Raw genomic sequence first — 18,262 nt, forward strand, 5'->3', positions numbered from 1 at the left:
ACTGCTACACATGGATCTTTTTGGACTAGTCAATGTATTGTCAATTTCAAGGAAAAGATATTGCCTAGTGATTGTAGATGATTTCTCAAAGTTTTCATGGGCTTATTTCCTTGGATCAAAGGATGAAGCTAGTGAAATCATTATCAATCATATCAAGCAAGTCAACAATCATCCAGATTTCAAAGTAAGGAATATCAGGAGTGACAATGGAACTGAGTTCAAGAATACAACCATGAAGTTGTTCTGTGAAGAAAATGGGATCATGCATGAGTTGTCAGCTCCAAGGACTCCACAACAAAATGGTGTGGTGGAAAGGAAGAACAGATCACTAATTGAAGCTGCAAGAACAATGCTTGAAGAGTCAAAACTCCCAACATACTTTTGGGCCGAGGCTGTTAACTGTGCATGTTACACTCAGAATATTTCTCTAATTAATCAGGCAAAAGGCATGACTCCCTATCAATTGTTCAAGAGAAGAAAACCAACTTTAAACTTTATGCATGTCTTTGGTTGCAAATGCTACATTCTAAGGAATCAACCTGATCACAAAGGGAAGTTTGATGCAAAGGCTGATGAAGGAATATTTGTTGGTTATTCTGCTGGAAAATCATACAGAGTCTACAATCTAAGAACCAACATTGTCATGGAATCTGTGCATGTTGTGTTTGATGATAAAAAGATTGATGGACTAACAGATGAGGGACATCATGAAGGACTCAAATTTGACAACATTGAGATATATTGTGATGATAGTGAAGATGAGAATGATGGAGAAGGCACCTCAAAAAAAATTCAAAATCTGCCTTTGGATAATGCACAGAATGCTGCATCCGTTGAAAGTCATAATTCAGCTTCCATTGATAAAAGCAATGCAGCATCCGTTGAAAGACAAAGTGCATCATCCGTTGAAGTTCATAATGAAGCATCCGTTGATCACAGTCTGTCAACGGATAATCATTTCACTTCATCAGTTGATAGAACTCCCAATTCCTTTCAAAGGATCAGCAACTGAGGGGGAGTTTCAACCAATCAACATTCTATCTCACATCATGACAATACTGAGGTAACCTCATCTAGAGCTAATCTACCACCTCAAAGGAAATGGACCAAGAATCACCCTTTTGAACTGATCATTGGTGATGCTACATCTAAAGTGCAAACTAGAAGGGCTACTCAAGATGAATGTCTGTATAGTAGCTTTCTATCACAGGAGAAACCTAAGAGAGTGGAAGAAGCTCTATTGGATCCAGATTGGATTTTAGCAATGTAAGAGGAGCTAAACCAATTTGAAAGGAACAAAGTATGGAAGCTGGTACCCAAGCCAAAGAACAAGAGTTCTATTGACACAAAATGGGTATTCAGAAACAAGATGGATGAAAATGGCATTGTCATAAGGAATAAAGCCAGATTGGTTGCTAAAGGCTATTCTCAACAAGAGGGAATAGATTTTGATGAGACATTTGCTCCAGTTGCCAGACTTGAAGCCATCAGGATCTTTCTAGCCTATGCAGCCCTTGCCAATTTCAAGGTCTATCAAATGGATGTCAAGAGTGCATTTCTGAATGGGGAATTGGAGGAAGAAGTTTATGTATACCAACCTCCAGGATTTGAAGATCCAAATTTTCCAGACTATGTGTATTATTTGTTGAAAGCACTCTATGGACTAAAGCAAGCACCTAGAGCCTGGTATGAGACTTTGTCAAAATTTCTTCTAGATAATCACTTCACAAGAGGTAATGTTGACAAAACTCTTTTCTTTAGAAATGTTAATGGCTCTACAATACTTGTTCCAATTTATGTAGATGATATTATATTTGGTTCTACAGATGATAAGCTTTGTAAGAAGTTTGCTAAGTTAATGCAAAGTAAATATGAAATGAGCATGATGGGAGAGCTAACTTATTTTCTTGGTTTACAAGTTAAACAAGTTAGTGGTGGAATTTTCATTAGTCAAACTAAATATATTCATGATCTTTTAAAGAAGTTTGACTTAATGGATTGTTCATCTGCAAAAACTCCCATGGCCACTGCCACCAAGCTTGAATTAAACAAGGCTGAAAAGTCTGTAGACATTTCAAGTTGTAGAGGCATGGTTGGATCACTTTTATATTTAACTGCTAGTAGACCTGATATAATGTTTTCTACATGCCTCTGTGCTAGATTTCAAGCTGACCCTAAAGAGTCTCACTTAGTGGCTAATAAAAGGATTTTCAGATATCTCAAAGGGACTCCAAATCTAGGAATTTGGTACCCTAGAGAGTTTGGTTTTGATCTAATTGGCTACTCAGATGCAAATTATGCAGGTTGCAAAATAGATAGGAAAAGCACGACTGACACCTGTCAATTTCTAGGGAATAAGCTTGTGTCTTGGTTCAGCAAGAAGCAAAATTCTGTTTCAACATCAACAGCTGAAGCTGAGTACATTGCTGCTGGTAGTTGCTGTGCACAGATACTGTGGATGAGGAATCAACTATTTGACTATGGACTAATTGTTGTCAAAATTCCTATATTCTGTGACAACACAAGTGCCATTGCCATTACTGAAAATCCAGTGCAACACTCAAGAACCAAGCACATTGACATCAAGTACCACTTCATAAGGGAACATGTGATGAAAGGTACAGTGGAACTTCATTTTATTCCAAGTGAAAAGCAGATTACAGACATATCTACCAAGCCACTTGATGAATCAACATTCACAAGATTAGTAAGTGAGCTAGGTATGCTTAATTATTCATAAATTCATGTCCTCATTATAATTTGCATTGGAGCCTGAAATGAATTTGTTGCAAGAACAAAGTTGGCTTTAAGTAAAGATTATTATATCAATGGATAGTCCCTATCTGTTGAAAGCCAAAATTGTTCTATCAACGGATGTTCAGTATCCATTGAAAGACAAACACATTTCTGGTAATTTTATCCTTCAACGGATAAAAACTGTGTTAATCTTCAACGAATAACTATTTACCTCATCCGTTGAAGTGTCACATCAGTTACTTTAAGTGAGTCACATCCGTTGATTCGTTTACTTAACCGTTGATACATATAGACACAGTTGTATGTATTTGTATTAAAGGCAGTTTTCAGAATTTCTATAGTTTTATTTGTTCTAAAACAGCTGTAATTTACTTAAAAGAATCATTTAATCATTTTATTTATGTTTTAATTCGAGAAAGTATAAAAGCCCCTTGAATTCTTATTTTCACTTTATGTAACACCCCCAGATCCGGGGTCAGGGATCCGGGTCGTCACGGTCTTTCTTTCCACAATATCACTTAACTTAATTAATAATAAATAACCTCATGCTGTGACCCCACACTAATGCACACCACAACCCGTTATAGTCTCAGAGATGAAATTGAAATAAGTACAAGTCCTTGAATCCACAATTTAAAAGTTATTACAACCCAAAATGATTACTTGATAAGTTTACAGTTATTTGCCATTATCTGCCACAAGTTATAATTATACAATATTTGGTTCCCAAAAGTAGAATGCCTGATCTACCAATAGATCTACCTCTGCAGCTATAGCAGCTACAACATCAACGGGAAGACGCGGGACGCTTCCCACGCGCTTGCGCTGGGTCTGCTTGAGTCTGGCCATCTTTCCTAACTGTTGTTGTGTGATGAAGAAATGAAGCAAGAGTGAGCATTACAGCTCGCAAGATAATATATAGTGTAAACAATAATGCAAGTATCTAAATGGATATCTTACTAGAAACCTTTATCAAGTGTAAGGTAGATACTTACTGGATATAAGCTTAAAGGAAGATGAAGTTACCAATTACTTCTCTATACTTATACCATTTTATAAAGCTACTTGAACTACCACTGTTCAAAGTATTATAGGTTTCAAAAGGTCATCCCATAGATGAGACCACAAGTTAAGACTTAAATAGATTCAATCTTTGATATATTATTGAATGAAATGAAGTTACGAGATACTTTATTCAGTCCCGATATATATATCCATATATATATCTTTTATACATTTCCTGGAAACCTCTGTTATATAAAGTATGAACAGAGTTTGTAACATCCAATGAATTTTGGAATAGAAAAGAATTTTGGCATAAACCCGATATCTTGCTGATCAGGCAAAGATACCAATAAGTAAGGCAAGTGGTAACGGTTCGTTCGCGAAACGCCGTTACTTAAAACAGTCGTTTCTCCTAAACCGTATATCGGATTCAAACGAACCACATATCAAAACGAAGCTCGTAACATGAACTATCTAATCATGGAAATGGTCAAGACCTAACCGTGAGTTCTCGGGTCCTGATGTTTAGAGCAAAAACAGTCTAAAGTAAATCGGACATTACGACGGCTATGTTTACGCGATTACCAATTTTTATTCTACTTCAATTCAACCACAAACCAACCACACTTCAACCATACAACCAAACTCCATCCATACCTCACTACAACAGCCCCAACACCTCAAGTTTTTCCAATTTATATTAATCTCAAACATGAACTAAAACTATTCTTAAGTTCTTTAACTAATAACCAAGATTTACAACTCCAAAAACATCACAAAACCAACTAATCTCTACATACACAACAATCAAGCCTCTTATGAACTATAATACTGATATTAAGCTCTTAACATTCAATAACAAAGCTAGGTTAAGAGATTATACCTTCCTTGTGAGCGGGAGTAACTAATTAGCTTGGAATCACCCTTGAAAGTCCTTACCCAAGCTTAATCTAAACAAAAACTCAAGAACAAAATTTTAAGTTCTTGAAAAACACTATTCACCCTCTTCTTCCATGAATTTTAGGAAGAGATTGTGAAGGAATTTGAAGCTCAAACTTATAGGATAGCTATATCTATGCATAAGGAGTATTAGATAATTACCTCACTAATTAACAAGGCTTGGATCTTGGATTTTGGATTTTTCTTCTTGAAAAAGAGAGAAAGGCCGAGAGCTTTCTTGTAGAAATGAAGTCAACTTTGTGTTTTTGTGATTTTGTGATTTGTTTTGCTTGGTTGCTTGCTTTTGTTTTTAATTTATTACTTTTAACCATGGTGAATTTTGTGTGGTTCTTAATCAACCAACAACACACTTCTCTTTGGTCATGCTTAGGTCATCATGTTATGTCATCCTCCCACACTTGTCCTCTTCTTATTGGTTTGATGACATCATCCTCACTAACCTCTTTGATTAGCTTCTAATTACTTGGCTAATGACCGTTGATCTGTTATACGGTTCGCTTAAATTTCGTTTTCATTTTCGTTTATCGTTTGAGGGATCATACCCGGGATCTTATTACTTGGGTTTCCTTAACCTTTCTCAATACATTATATTCCTTTTATGATCCTCTCTTAAAATCCTTGAATTTAAATCCTTTTTATCCTGTTATCTTATACTCAATTTTTTCGGTATCTGGTGGATTTTCGGGAAAAATCAAAGTGTTTGAATTTGGATTCTGACGATCTTTACATACACTTATATATCATATAGAGTGCTAATAAGATCTCAGAATAACAACAAAAGAACCCATACATAGTGTGGCATGAAAAGTTTTCTTATTCAGCAATATCAGCAAAAACACTATTCATAAGGGTTACAAAAAAGTTCAAAATTTTGGGGTTATTACAGTCTCCCCTCCTTAAAAGGATTCCGTCCGGGAATTAAATAGAAAACAAATGGGGGTACTTTTCTAGCATTGCGCTCTCTAGTTCCCAAGTTGATTCTTCCACATTATGATTCTGCCATAGCACTCTGACTAGCTTGATTACTTTGTTCCGAAGCACCTGCTCCTTCTTATCCATAATCTTTACTGGTCTTTCCTCGTAAGTCAGATTTGGTTGCATATTCACCTGCTCGTACTCCACTATGTGCCTGGCATCCCGATGATACTTCCTTAGCATTGACACATGGAACACATTATGAACTTGTTGTAGGTTCGGGGGTAAGGCTAGCTCATAAGCCAACTTCCCAATCCGTCTTAGTATCTCAAAAGGTCCAATGTATCTTGGGCTTAGTTTCCCTTTCTTTCCGAACCTCATTAATCCCTTTCAAGGGGATACTTTTAGTAGTACTAAGTCCCCTACTTCATACTCCTTGTCCTTTCGGGCTAGGTTTGCATATTTCTTTTGTCTGTCTTGGTCTGCTACCAGCCGTCCTCTGATAAGATCCACTATGTCTTTGGTCCTTTGGACCACTTCGGGTCTGAGCATCTTCCGCTCTCCTACTTCATCCCAGTATAAGGGAGATCGACACCTTCTTCCGTACAGGGCCTCATAAGGCGGCATTCCGATGCTAGCATGAAAGCTATTGTTATAAGAAAACTCGATCAACGGCAAGTGATCATCCCAACTTCCTTTAAAGTCTATTGCGCAGACTCTCAACATATCCTCTAGTGTCTGGATGGTCCTTTCACTCTGCCCATCCGTTTGGGGATGGTAAGCGGTACTCATATTTAACTTGGTCCCCGCACATTCTTGAAAGCTCCTCCAAAATCTGGAGTTGAACCTGGGGTCTCGGTCTGAGACAATGGACGCTGGGCCTCCATGTCGCGTCACTATTTCCTTAAGGTAAATGTCCACCAGTCTATCGATTGTGTATCTCTCATTGATAGGAATGAAATGAGTTGACTTTGTCAGTCGGTCTATAATCACCCATATGGCATCATGGTTGGCTTTCGTCCTTGGTAAACCGACAACAAAATCCATGGCTATCTATTCCCAGTTCCATTCGGGAATCTCCAGGGGTCGTAAAAGTCCACTGGGTCTCTGGTGCTCTGCCTTTACTCTTTGGCAAGTCAAACATTTGCTTACCCATTCTGCTACGTCCCTCTTTATGTTGGGCCACCAGTAATACTCCTTCAAATCCCTATACATCTTGGTGCTTTCCGGGTGAATGGAATATCTTGAACTATGGCTTTCATCCAAAATCTCGTCTTTAAGCTCTTGAACGTTCGGAACCCAAATCCGGTAGGAGTACCTCATTATTCCTTTATCATCTCTCTCAGTATGGATCTCTTCTCCAGTCATTGACTCTCTGCCTTCATTCATTACTTTCTCTTGGCACAATCTAATCTTTTCCAATAACTCTGGCTGCATCGAGATCTCAAACAGCTTTTCAGTTCCGGTTCTGGTTACCTTTACTTCTATTTCAATTCTCTCGAAATCCTTTATCAATTCTTCCGAAGTCATTATCATTATGAGTCTTTCCTTTCTACTAAGGGCATCAGCCACCACATTGGCTTTCCCCGGATGATAGAGAATCTCACAATCATAGTCCTTGATTAGCTCTAACCATCTCCTCTGGCGCATGTTGAGCTCTTTCTGCATAAATATGTACTTGAGGCTCTTATGGTCTGTGAAAATATCGCACTTCTCTCCATACAAGTAGTGCCTCCAAATCTTTAAGGCAAAAACTATTGTCGCGAGCTCAAGGTCATGTGTAGGATATCTAATCTCGTATTCCTTCAGTTGTCTCGACGCATACGCAATCACCTTACCGTTCTGCATAAGCACACACCCTAATCCTTTGTGCGACGCATCACTATATATCATAAAATCTCCTTTTCCGTCTGGAAATGCCAACACCGGGGCCATTACCAACCTTTTCTTTAATTCTTGAAAACTGTTCTCGCACTTTTTCGTCCATTCAAACTTCTCTGTCTTACGAGTAAGTCGTGTCAAAGGGGCTGCAATCTTCGCAAAGTCCTGTACAAATCTACGATAGTAGCCGGCCAATCCTATGAAACTCCTTACCTCTGTGGGTGTGGTTGGCCTTTCCCAATTTGAGACCGCCTCTATCTTGGAGGGGTCGACCAATACTCCTTCTTTATTGATCACATATCCTAAAAACTGTACTTCATTCCGCCAGAATTCACACTTCGAGAATTTGGCATATAACTGTTCCTCTCTGAGTACTCCTAGAGCTATCCTCAAATGCTCTGCATGTTCTGCCTCAGTCCTTGAGTAGATTAAAATATCATCGATAAAAACTATCACACACTTGTCCAAGTACTTCTTAAATACTCTGTTAATTAAATCCATGAAAGCCGCTGGGGCGTTGGTTAATCCAAAGGACATTACCAAGAACTCATAGTGCCCATACCTGGTATGGAATGCGGTCTTGGGAATATCTTCGGGTTTAATCTTTAGCTAGTGATATCCAGTTCTCAGGTCAATCTTGGAAAAATAAACAGCATCCTTTAGCTGGTCAAACAGATCGTCTATTCTTGGTAACGAGTACCTGTTCTTTATGGTTAGCTTGTTCAACTCTCGGTAGTCGATGCACAGCCCCATGCTCCCATCCTTCTTCTTTACAAATAACACTGGTGCTCCCCACGGAGACACACTGGGTCTTATCATACCCTTATCCAAGAGTTCCTGCAATTGAGTAACTAATTCCTTTATTTCTAACGGGGCTAACCGGTAAGGTGCTTTTGAAACTGGCTCCGTCCCTGGGGCCAACTCAATAGCAAATTCAATCACTCTATCGGGTGGTAATCCCGGAAGGTCTTGTGGGAATACATCTTCAAATTCGTTGACTACCGGAATATCTTGTAAGTTGGGCACCTCCTTCTGCGTGTCCACCATATAGGCTAGGTAAGCCTCATTTCCTTTTCGTAGCATCCTTTTGGCCTGGGCCATAGTCAAAAATTTCTGCGTCTGCCTCTTTCCTCTAAATATGACTTCTTTCTTTCCTGGGATATTCAACTTAACTTTCTTCCCCTTACAGTCTATCTGAGCATCATTGCGAGACAGCCAGTCCATTCCCAAAATTACATCAAACTCCCCTAATTTAAAAGGAATCAGATCAACACTAAAAGATTGTTCCCCTATGCCTAACTCACAGGCGGGGTGAATCTGGTTAACAGGAATAACTTCATGATTGGCTATTTCTACTCGTAAAGGTTCTATCAAGGGTTCAGCCTTAAGTCTTAATTTACGCGCAAAGTCCTTTGATATAAAAGATTTAGTTGCTCCTGAATCAAATAAAACATTTGCACTGACTGAATTTAGAGAAAGGGTACCTGCTATCACATCTGAGTCTTTCATAGCATCCTGGACTGTCATGTTGAAAGTCCTTGCAGTAGGTGGCTTATTGGAGGCAGCCCTGCTGGCTCCTGAAGCTGCTGGTTTGTTCATTGGGCATTCCCTCTTCCAATGACCCGGGCGTCCACACTGATGACAAGTGGTGGTTGGAATGACAGCAGGGGTTGATGAAGGGCACTTAGTTGAATAGTGACCCTCTCGACCGCACTTAAAGCAGGTTACTGGCTTTCCTTTACACTCCCCAGTATGCATCCTTCCACAAGTGTTGCAGGCTGGCAATGAGGGTCGAGACTGGTTGGAATAGGACATTCTTGACTTCTGGCTGCTCTGGCTCACATTCACACTTATTGGCCGCTTAAACCCAGTGTTCTTTCCCAGTAGGGACACTGCTCCTCGATTAAATCTAGTTGGGAAGCTCCTTCATGCGGAACCTCCACCCATGCTCATACTTTTCCTCTTTATTCCCTTCTTCTCTCTTTCCTTCTGCATCTGTTCACTTCCGGCTTCCATAATTGTTGCCTTTTGTACCAGAGTGGCATAATCAGTAAGCTCAAGGATTACCACCCTATTCTGAATCCACTGTTTCAGTCCCTGCTGAAACCTCCTAGCTTTCTTTTCCTCGGTGCTCACAAACTCTGACACAAACCTTGATAACTCAGTAAATTTCACTTCGTACTCTGCTACATATAAGTTACTCTGCTTTAGCTCCAAGAACTTGAGCTCCATTTGGTTTTCCATAAACCTCGGGAAATACTTTCCCAAAAACAACTGACTGAACCTCTCCCAGGTTATAATAACATCTGTCTCCATGTTTTTCTTAGCCTCCCACCAGTAGTTGGCCTCTCCTTTCAGAAGGTAGGTAGCAAATACAGTCTTCTGTACCTCATCGGTACTCAGAATCTCAAAGGATTTCTCCATTTCCTTTAACCATGCCCTTGCCTCAACTGGGTCGGCTAATCCGTGGAACTCAGGGGGCTTAAGGGACTTGAAAGCCCTAAAGGAGTTTGCCACAGCTTTGTTATTTCCTTAAGGGGGTGGGTTGGGTTGACGTTCCAAGTTCTGCCTTAGTAGTTGCATGAACTGTCCCATGGGATCCATGCCTGGGTTTGGTACTGGTTGCTCAACCTCAGTTTCTCCTTCTTCAGCCTCTATCTCAAATCCCTCGACATCATATGTTTCCTCCTCCTCTTCATACAGGGAGTCATCCTATTCAACATAATCCTCATCTTCCTCTTCACTGTGTTCTTGGTTCCTATCGTCCTGGTTATGGCTTCCCTGGTCCTCAGATCCAGGGTTCGCCCTAGTTCCAATCTTTCTTGGTGGCATGATACTGATAAATTTTTTGGGAAATTCAACGTTAGGTCACAATCATACACAAAATTGTGCCTTGCACAGTTCTATAATAGGGAGAATGTATCTCGCAATTCTATTATTTTATGACAGTTCTAATAAGAAGTGCAGTAATAATAATGATAAAAACAGAGATCTCGTCACTAAGGAACTGAACTGAAAGGAAACAAATATATACATAATGCGAGAAATACATAGTTTGATCTGGTCAAAAGTACAACAGTGCTACAGCCATCTGCCCAAAAGTGCTACACAAGAGTCTATCTGTCTAGTCAGAAAAAGGGATGCTATATACAAGTCAACTATCCCGGAAAATTGACTCTTACTATGGCCCTGACTAACTAGACAACTAGACTATCCCATCGTCGGTCCTGAATCACACACCGGAGCGGGTCAGCTCCCATACCCTTTCCATCGCACGACGGAAGATATAGTCGGCCTGCCGCCTGGAGATCCTACCATGCCTGTCCCCCTGGAGCGATCAGAGTCTCGCTCGGGATGTGAGCTCTATCCCCGTCATCTCCCTCCTCAAGGATCGGGGTATAGTAGCCCTAGTCTCATAAGCTCGGGCACGCCTACCCGCCCTCTCCGCATCCAACTCCCTCCTGACCTCATCCAGCCGAGCCTCAGCAACAGCCACTCGGGTCCTCAGTACATCCTGAACATAGCCGTGAGCTAACAAAGACTGCCTATGGGCAGGGTCGAGAGGTGGTGAATCCGGAGCCGCTTGTGGTGCCTCCTCGGTCTGCCTAGGCTCGGGAGTATGGGTCTCTGAGCTGTCATCATAGGGGCTCCAAGATAGGGGTGGAGGGGTAGGAGCTCTGACCACCGGGAGTGAGGGTAAAGGGGTACTAGTATACTCCACTATAGCTCCGACATGCTCCTCAGCTACTGGGACCTCATCCGGGTCCTCCTCATCTGAAATAGCAACAACCTCTGTCTCTTACTCCTCTGAGGGGTCCTCCTCATCCTCCTCCATCTCAAGCTCCTCCTGATCCTCGGCATCTAGAAGTGCCTCATCATGCTCACGCTCGAACATCTCAGGGTCCTCTATCTCATGTGCCTACACATTAAACGAGCTAAGTTACTATCATGATACTTATAAGGGTTCCCGTAAGGGTTTTAACTGTCAGTGCTACTTTAAGTAGTCCGACTATGAACTTGGAAAGAGTTCTTATTATCTTTGTGAGTTGATTATTATATCGTCGCATCATCTCTGAGGTTTATAACGCTTAGCTCTGATACCATTTCTGTAACACCCCCAGATCCGGGGTCGGGGATCCGGGTCGTCACGGTCTTTCTTTCTACAATATCACTTAACTTAATTAATAATAAATAACCTCATGCTGTGACCCCATACTAACGCACACCACAACCCGTTATAGTCTCAGAGATGAAATTGAAATAAGTACAACTCCTTGAATCCATAATTTAAAAGTTATTACAACCCAAAATGATTACTTGATAAGTTTACAGTTATTTGCCATTATCTGCCACAAGTTATAATTATACAATATTTGGTTCCCAAAAGTAGAATGCCTGATATACCAATAGATCTACCTCTGTAGCTATAGCAGCTACAACATCAACGGGAAGACGCGGGACGCTTCCCACGCGCTTGCGCTGGGTCTGCTTGAGTCTGGCCATCTTTCCAAACTGTTGTTGTGTGATGAAGAAATGAAGCAAGAGTGAGCATTACAGCTCGCAAGATAATATATAGTGTAAACAATAATGCAAGTATCTAAATAGATATCTTACTGGAAACCTTTATCAAGTGTAAGGTAGATACTTATTGGATATAAGCTTAAAGGAAGATGAAGTTACCAATTACTTCTCTATACTTATACCATTTTATAAAGCTACTTGAACTACCACTGTTCAAAGTATTATAGGTTTCAAAAGGTCATCCCATAGATGAGACCACAAGTTAAGACTTGAATAGATTCAATCTTTGATATATTATTGAATGAAATGAAGTTACGAGATACTTTATTCAGTCCTGATATATATATCCACATATATATCTTTTATACATTTCCTGGAAACCTCTATTATGTAAAGTATGAACAGAGTTTGTAACATCCAATGAATTTTGGAAAGGAAAAGAATTTTGGCATAAACCCGATATCTTGCTGATCAGGCAAAGATACCAATAAGTAACCTTTTCTACTAGTAGATGGACGAATTCCCCACTGGTCATCACCCTGGCCGCAATAGGACCTTATGCTGGACTGCCACTCAGCCACTTATGCATTTGATGGACTCCCACTGAGCCACTTACACTTTCATGGACGCCCACTCAGCCCATGTTGCTTATGCCGACTCAATAAATGGACTTACTTCCCGAACGTTGGGTAAGTAATCAATTCATTTATCAAAACAGCAACCTCGTTGTGAATATAAAATACACCACTGAGCCGGATCCCTCAGGTTTTGAGCGAGTATTTAAATCCCCTTCGAGAGAAAGATCTTAAATATAAAAATGAGTTTTGGGATCCGCTCTAACTTTTAAAAATCATTTTGAAGACTCGAAAACATTTTTAAGAATGTTTGGAGTGATGCTGATTTAATAAAATAAATCAGTCCCAATATATTAGAAAATATCTGAATATTATTATTTAAATAATATTCCCATAAAGAATAATCTTTATAAAAATAATTGAAGTAGAAGTTGTAAAACTTATACTTGAAATGAATATTAAATAACCAAAGATATACTTATACGAAAGTAATATCTTTATTTGAATAATCGAAAATAAGTTTGATTATCGAAACATTATTCTTTAATAAAATAAAGAATATTATTTAGTAAATAATCGTAGTCATAAGTCCTCGAATGAATATTCAAAGTAATATTCATTAAATAGAATAAACAGAGTCATAAGTCCTCGAATGAATATTCAAAGTAATATTCATTAAATAAAATAAACCGAGTCATAAGTCCTCGAATGAATATTCAAAGTAATATTCATTAAATAAAATAAACCGAGTCATAAGTCGTCGAATGAATATTCAAAGTAATATTCATTAATAAAAATAAAGTTATCAAATAAACCTTATTCAATTAATAGTTTTGAAAACTATATCTATATATATATATAAATATATATAATATACTCGGGAACATCGACTCCCAGTTTTAGAAAATGTTCGCCTGTGGGTCCCCTATACTAAGGGTATACGCAACTACTGCTTATCTCTAGCATAGGTATTATGCAACTATAAGCATTTGAATCAACAAAGAGATATCAAGATTACGAAACAGACATGCATATATACCATATCAGCATGCTCCAATATATCGCAAGATTTGCTAATAACAATCATGCACTTATCACAAGATAATGCATATACAAATATTTACATCACAACAACAGTATAACGGGTAGAAAACTTGCCTGAGCGACTGGGGGTGATAAATGGCTTGGGACGAGTCTGGTAACCTATAAACAATATATAAGTTGGAATTAAACCAAAGTCGCTTATGAATCTATACTTTAACCAATTAGACCCTAACGTTCGCTTTTGCGCTTAACGATTCACTTAAGTCACTCGAGTACCCTCGGCTCCACCATTTTTAATAAATTAACCATTAAGGGTTTTAAGGAGATTCTTTCGCGAGTGCCTTACCAACTGCATAATACACTTCACATAAATGTTTCTTACTCCAATTAGTCCTTTAAGGTCTTTAACCTATGTTTCAAAGTAAGGCGAGTGGTAACGGTTCGTTCGCGAAATGCCGTTACTTAAAATGGTCGTTTCTCCTAAACCGTATATCGGATTCAAACGAACCACATATCAAAACGAAGCTTGTAACATGAACTATCTAATCATGGCAATTGTCAAAACCTAACAGTGAGTTCTAGGGTCCTGATGTTAAGAACAAAAACAGTCTAAAGTAAATCAGACATTACGACGGCTATGTTTACGCGATTACCAATTTTTATTCTACTTCAATTCAACCACAAACCAACCACACTTCAACCATACAACCAAACTCCATCCATACCTCACTACAACAGCCCCAACACCTCAAGTTTTTCCAATTTGTATTAATTTCAAACATTAACTAAAACTATTCTTAAGTTCTTTAACTAATAACCAAGATTTACAACTCCAAAAACATCACAAAACCAACTAATCTCTACATACACAACAATCAAGCCTCTTATGAACTATAATACTCATATTAAGCTCTTAACATTCAATAACAAAGCTAGGTTAAGAGATTATACCTTCCTTGTGAGTGAGAGTAACTAATTAGCTTGGAATCACCCTTGAAAGTCCTTACCCAAGCTTAATCTAAACAAAAACTCAAGAACAAAATTTTAAGTTCTTGAAAAACACTATTCACCCTCTTCTTCCATGAATTTTAGGAAGAGATTGTGAAGGAATTTGAAGCTCAAACTTATAGGATAGCTATATCTATGCATAAGGAGTATTAGATAATTACCTCACTAATTAACAAGGCTTGGATCTTGGATTTTGGATTTTTCTTCTTGAAAAAAAAAGAAAGGCCGAGAGCTTTCTTGAAGAAATGAAGTAAACTTTGTGTTTTTGTGATTTTGTGATTTGTTTTGCTTGGTTGCTTGCTTTTGTTTTTGATTTATTACTTTTAACCATGGTGAATTTTGTGTGGTTCTTAATCAACCAACAACACACTTCTCTTTGGTCATGCTTAGGTCATCATGTTATGTCATCCTCCCACACTTGCCCTCTTCTTATTGGTTTGATGACATCATCCTCACTAACCTCTTTGATTAGCTTCTAATTACTTGGCTAATGATCGCTGATCTGTTATACGGTTCGCTTAAATTTCATTTTCGTTTATCGTTTGAGGGATCATACCCGGGATCTTATTACTTGGGTTTCCTTAACCTTTCTCAATACATTATATTCCTTTTATGATCCTCTCTTAAAATCCTTGAATTTAAACCTTTTTATCCTGTTACCTTATACTCAATTCTTTCGGTATCTGGTGGATTTTCGGGAAAAATCAAAGTGTTTGAATTTGGATTCTAACGATCTTTACATACACTTATAAATCATATAGAGTGCTAATAAGATCTCAGAATAACAACAAAAGAACCCCTACATAGTGTGGCATGAAAAGTTTTCTTATTCAGCAATATCAGCAAAAACACTATTCATAAGGGTTACAAAAAAGTTCAAAATTTTGGGGTTATTACACTTTACGGTTTCTCGTAAGTTTTATTCTCTTTCTCTTCCAAAACTCTCAATCTTTCTCTGCAACCTCTACTCACAACAATGGCACCAATAGTGAAGATTATTTCTCAGTTTGGATTTGTTTATGAAAAGAATAATTTCGTAGCTTTGGTGGAAAAGAATGAAGCCCCCTCAGATTATCACAAAATGATGGACTTCATCAAGAACTAAAAACTAAGCTATGCAATGCTGGAAGCCCCAACTATCTATTATGAGGTAATTGAGGAGATTTGGACAACTGCAGAGTTCAATTCCACAGATATGACCATTGCTTTCTCTCTCAAAGGTAAGGATTACTGTATTAACTGTGATGATATACAGTCTTGCTTTAAGTTACCTGAGAATAATGCCATGACACCACACACTGATAATGATGTATCTGCTATGTTAGATTCCATAGGCTATTCTTTTGATTCTGCTAGTTTAGGGAGCATTAGAAGGAATGGCCTTAGGAAAGAATGGAGTTTTCTTGGAGATGCCTTTATCAAGGTTTTCTCTGGGAAGATTAGCACTTTTGATGCCATAACTTCATCTCTTGTTAATATGCTCTATATGCTAGTTTCTGATAGGTACTTTAATTTTAGCAACTATGTCATGCTAGAATTAGGTTCCAGGTTAGGTAACAAAGCTAATAGACCTCATAACATCTACTATGCTAGATTCTTTATGTTATTGGCTAACCATGTTGCTGAAGGTTTGGTCATAACTAATGAGAGCAATAAACTCAAATGTCGGGCACAAGAGAAAAGGGTCCTTGCAGACCTTGTGAGAATTAACCTCAACAGCCAGGTGCCATTGGTATATTTGCCAATAATGAATGCACCTCAGGTAAGTGAGGTAAATACTTCTGCAACTCCTACTTCTTCCAACCCCATTCTTTCTTTGCCTTCTAGTGTGGCAATGGAATTTGTGTCTGTCCCAACAGATTCCTACCAAAGCCACCAAAACTAAAATTCTAAAACACAAGTCAAAGAAAACCACCTCTGTTATTTCTCAAAAGACAACAGTTGTAACAACTACCATAAACCCTGAAGGGAGTGAACAGGGTGTGAGTGGTGAGGGGAGGGGTAACATCAAGAAACCCCCCAGGATAAGGTGGGAGAGGTGAGTGGTACCCTAGCCAGCCAAGCCACAGTTTCTCAAAAGATTGTGGTGGTTCAAAAGGATTCAAACACATCCCTAGTTGCATCCTCCCAAAAGGATGCAGCTATTGAAAATAGTCCCCAACTAGGGACACAGAACAAAAGAGGGAGGGACACTGAAACCACACATTCACCTATCAAAGCCTTTTCAAGAAGAAAGAAGGCTAAAACCCTAGTTTCAACACAAGGGGCACACACTGCACAGATACATCCACCTATATCTTTGCCTTCTCAAATTCAGCTTGATGTGGCTCCAGCAAATGTGGAGTCACAGCCCCATTCTCTCATAATAGACACACATCAATCACCAAATTCTCCATCACCATCTCTGGATGTGGATATGATATTCACATCAATTCCTGATTCTCCCTCTTTAAAACTCAGGGAGGAGCCCCACTCAAATCCTGGTGATCATCATCTTTTAGATGATTTGTTAGATCATCAGCCAATTCTTTCAGACTTAGTTGAAGAATCTGTGTCACCTCACTTAAAATCAATTCACACAGATTCAACAATTATATCACTTTCAATATCTACATCTTTTCCTTCTTCAACGAATATCTCTCATCCGTTGACAAGTGGTTGTTCTTCGACGGATAAGCTTAACAGCAGTTATCCGTTGATATCATCAGTTTCCACTTCAACGGATACTCCCTATCCGTTGATTGTCTCTACACATATAACTGAATCAATTCCAAGTGTAAAAGACATGGTTACTGTACAATCACTTCTAGGATTGAGGTAAGGGAGTGATAATTTGAGTGAGAGGCTGGGTTGCTCCCAGGCAAAAGGAGAGGTTGAGAGTCAAAATATGCATGCTATTTCTTCCAGCATGGAAAAAGTGAGTGAGGGGAGTGCCACCTTAGTAGGTGAGGGTGAGGGTGTGAGGGTGTGTGTGAGCCAGGGGGAGCCCCTGATGCAAGAATATGGAGAAAATGAGAGAAAAGCAGGTACAGAAGCTATAAGGGTGGATCCAGCCATTGCTAGTGAGTCAATGATTGTGGATGATGCTGAAAAGGGAAGACAATTTCAGCAACATTACAAAGCTCAAATTGATAACATTTCCTTGGATGCTGACACTTTTACTGTTTCAGCCTATAAACTGTTGGCTGCTCAGGGCAATGTGGAGGCAGAGCAGACTTTGAACATAGTGCACACTTCAGAATCTCTTCAAAGAGATAAAACTGCTGTTAATAGGATGCCTTCTCAAGCTGGTGAGCCATCTGAAGAATTTGAAGTAAATTCTAATGATGATGACTCTATTTCTTTGGATGGGAGCATGAACTTAGGGGGAGATGCAGGCCCAAGTTCTGTTCCAAATTTACCTGAATGGGCATGGACAAAGAAATCTACACCAGGACAGTTTGGTGTAGCTTTGTTCAAGCATGTTATGGCTATTCAAAAGGCCCTTCAGGACACTTCAGATGCTGATACCAAGGCTATTCTTCAAGCTCATCTAGACTCTATGCATCTCCTGCAGTTGCAGCACATCAGATAGAATTTGAGTGTGGATGAACTCA

This window comes from Apium graveolens, chromosome 4 (assembly GCF_009905375.1).
Source record: "Apium graveolens cultivar Ventura chromosome 4, ASM990537v1, whole genome shotgun sequence".
In the NCBI taxonomy this organism is placed as follows: Eukaryota; Viridiplantae; Streptophyta; class Magnoliopsida; order Apiales; family Apiaceae; genus Apium; species Apium graveolens.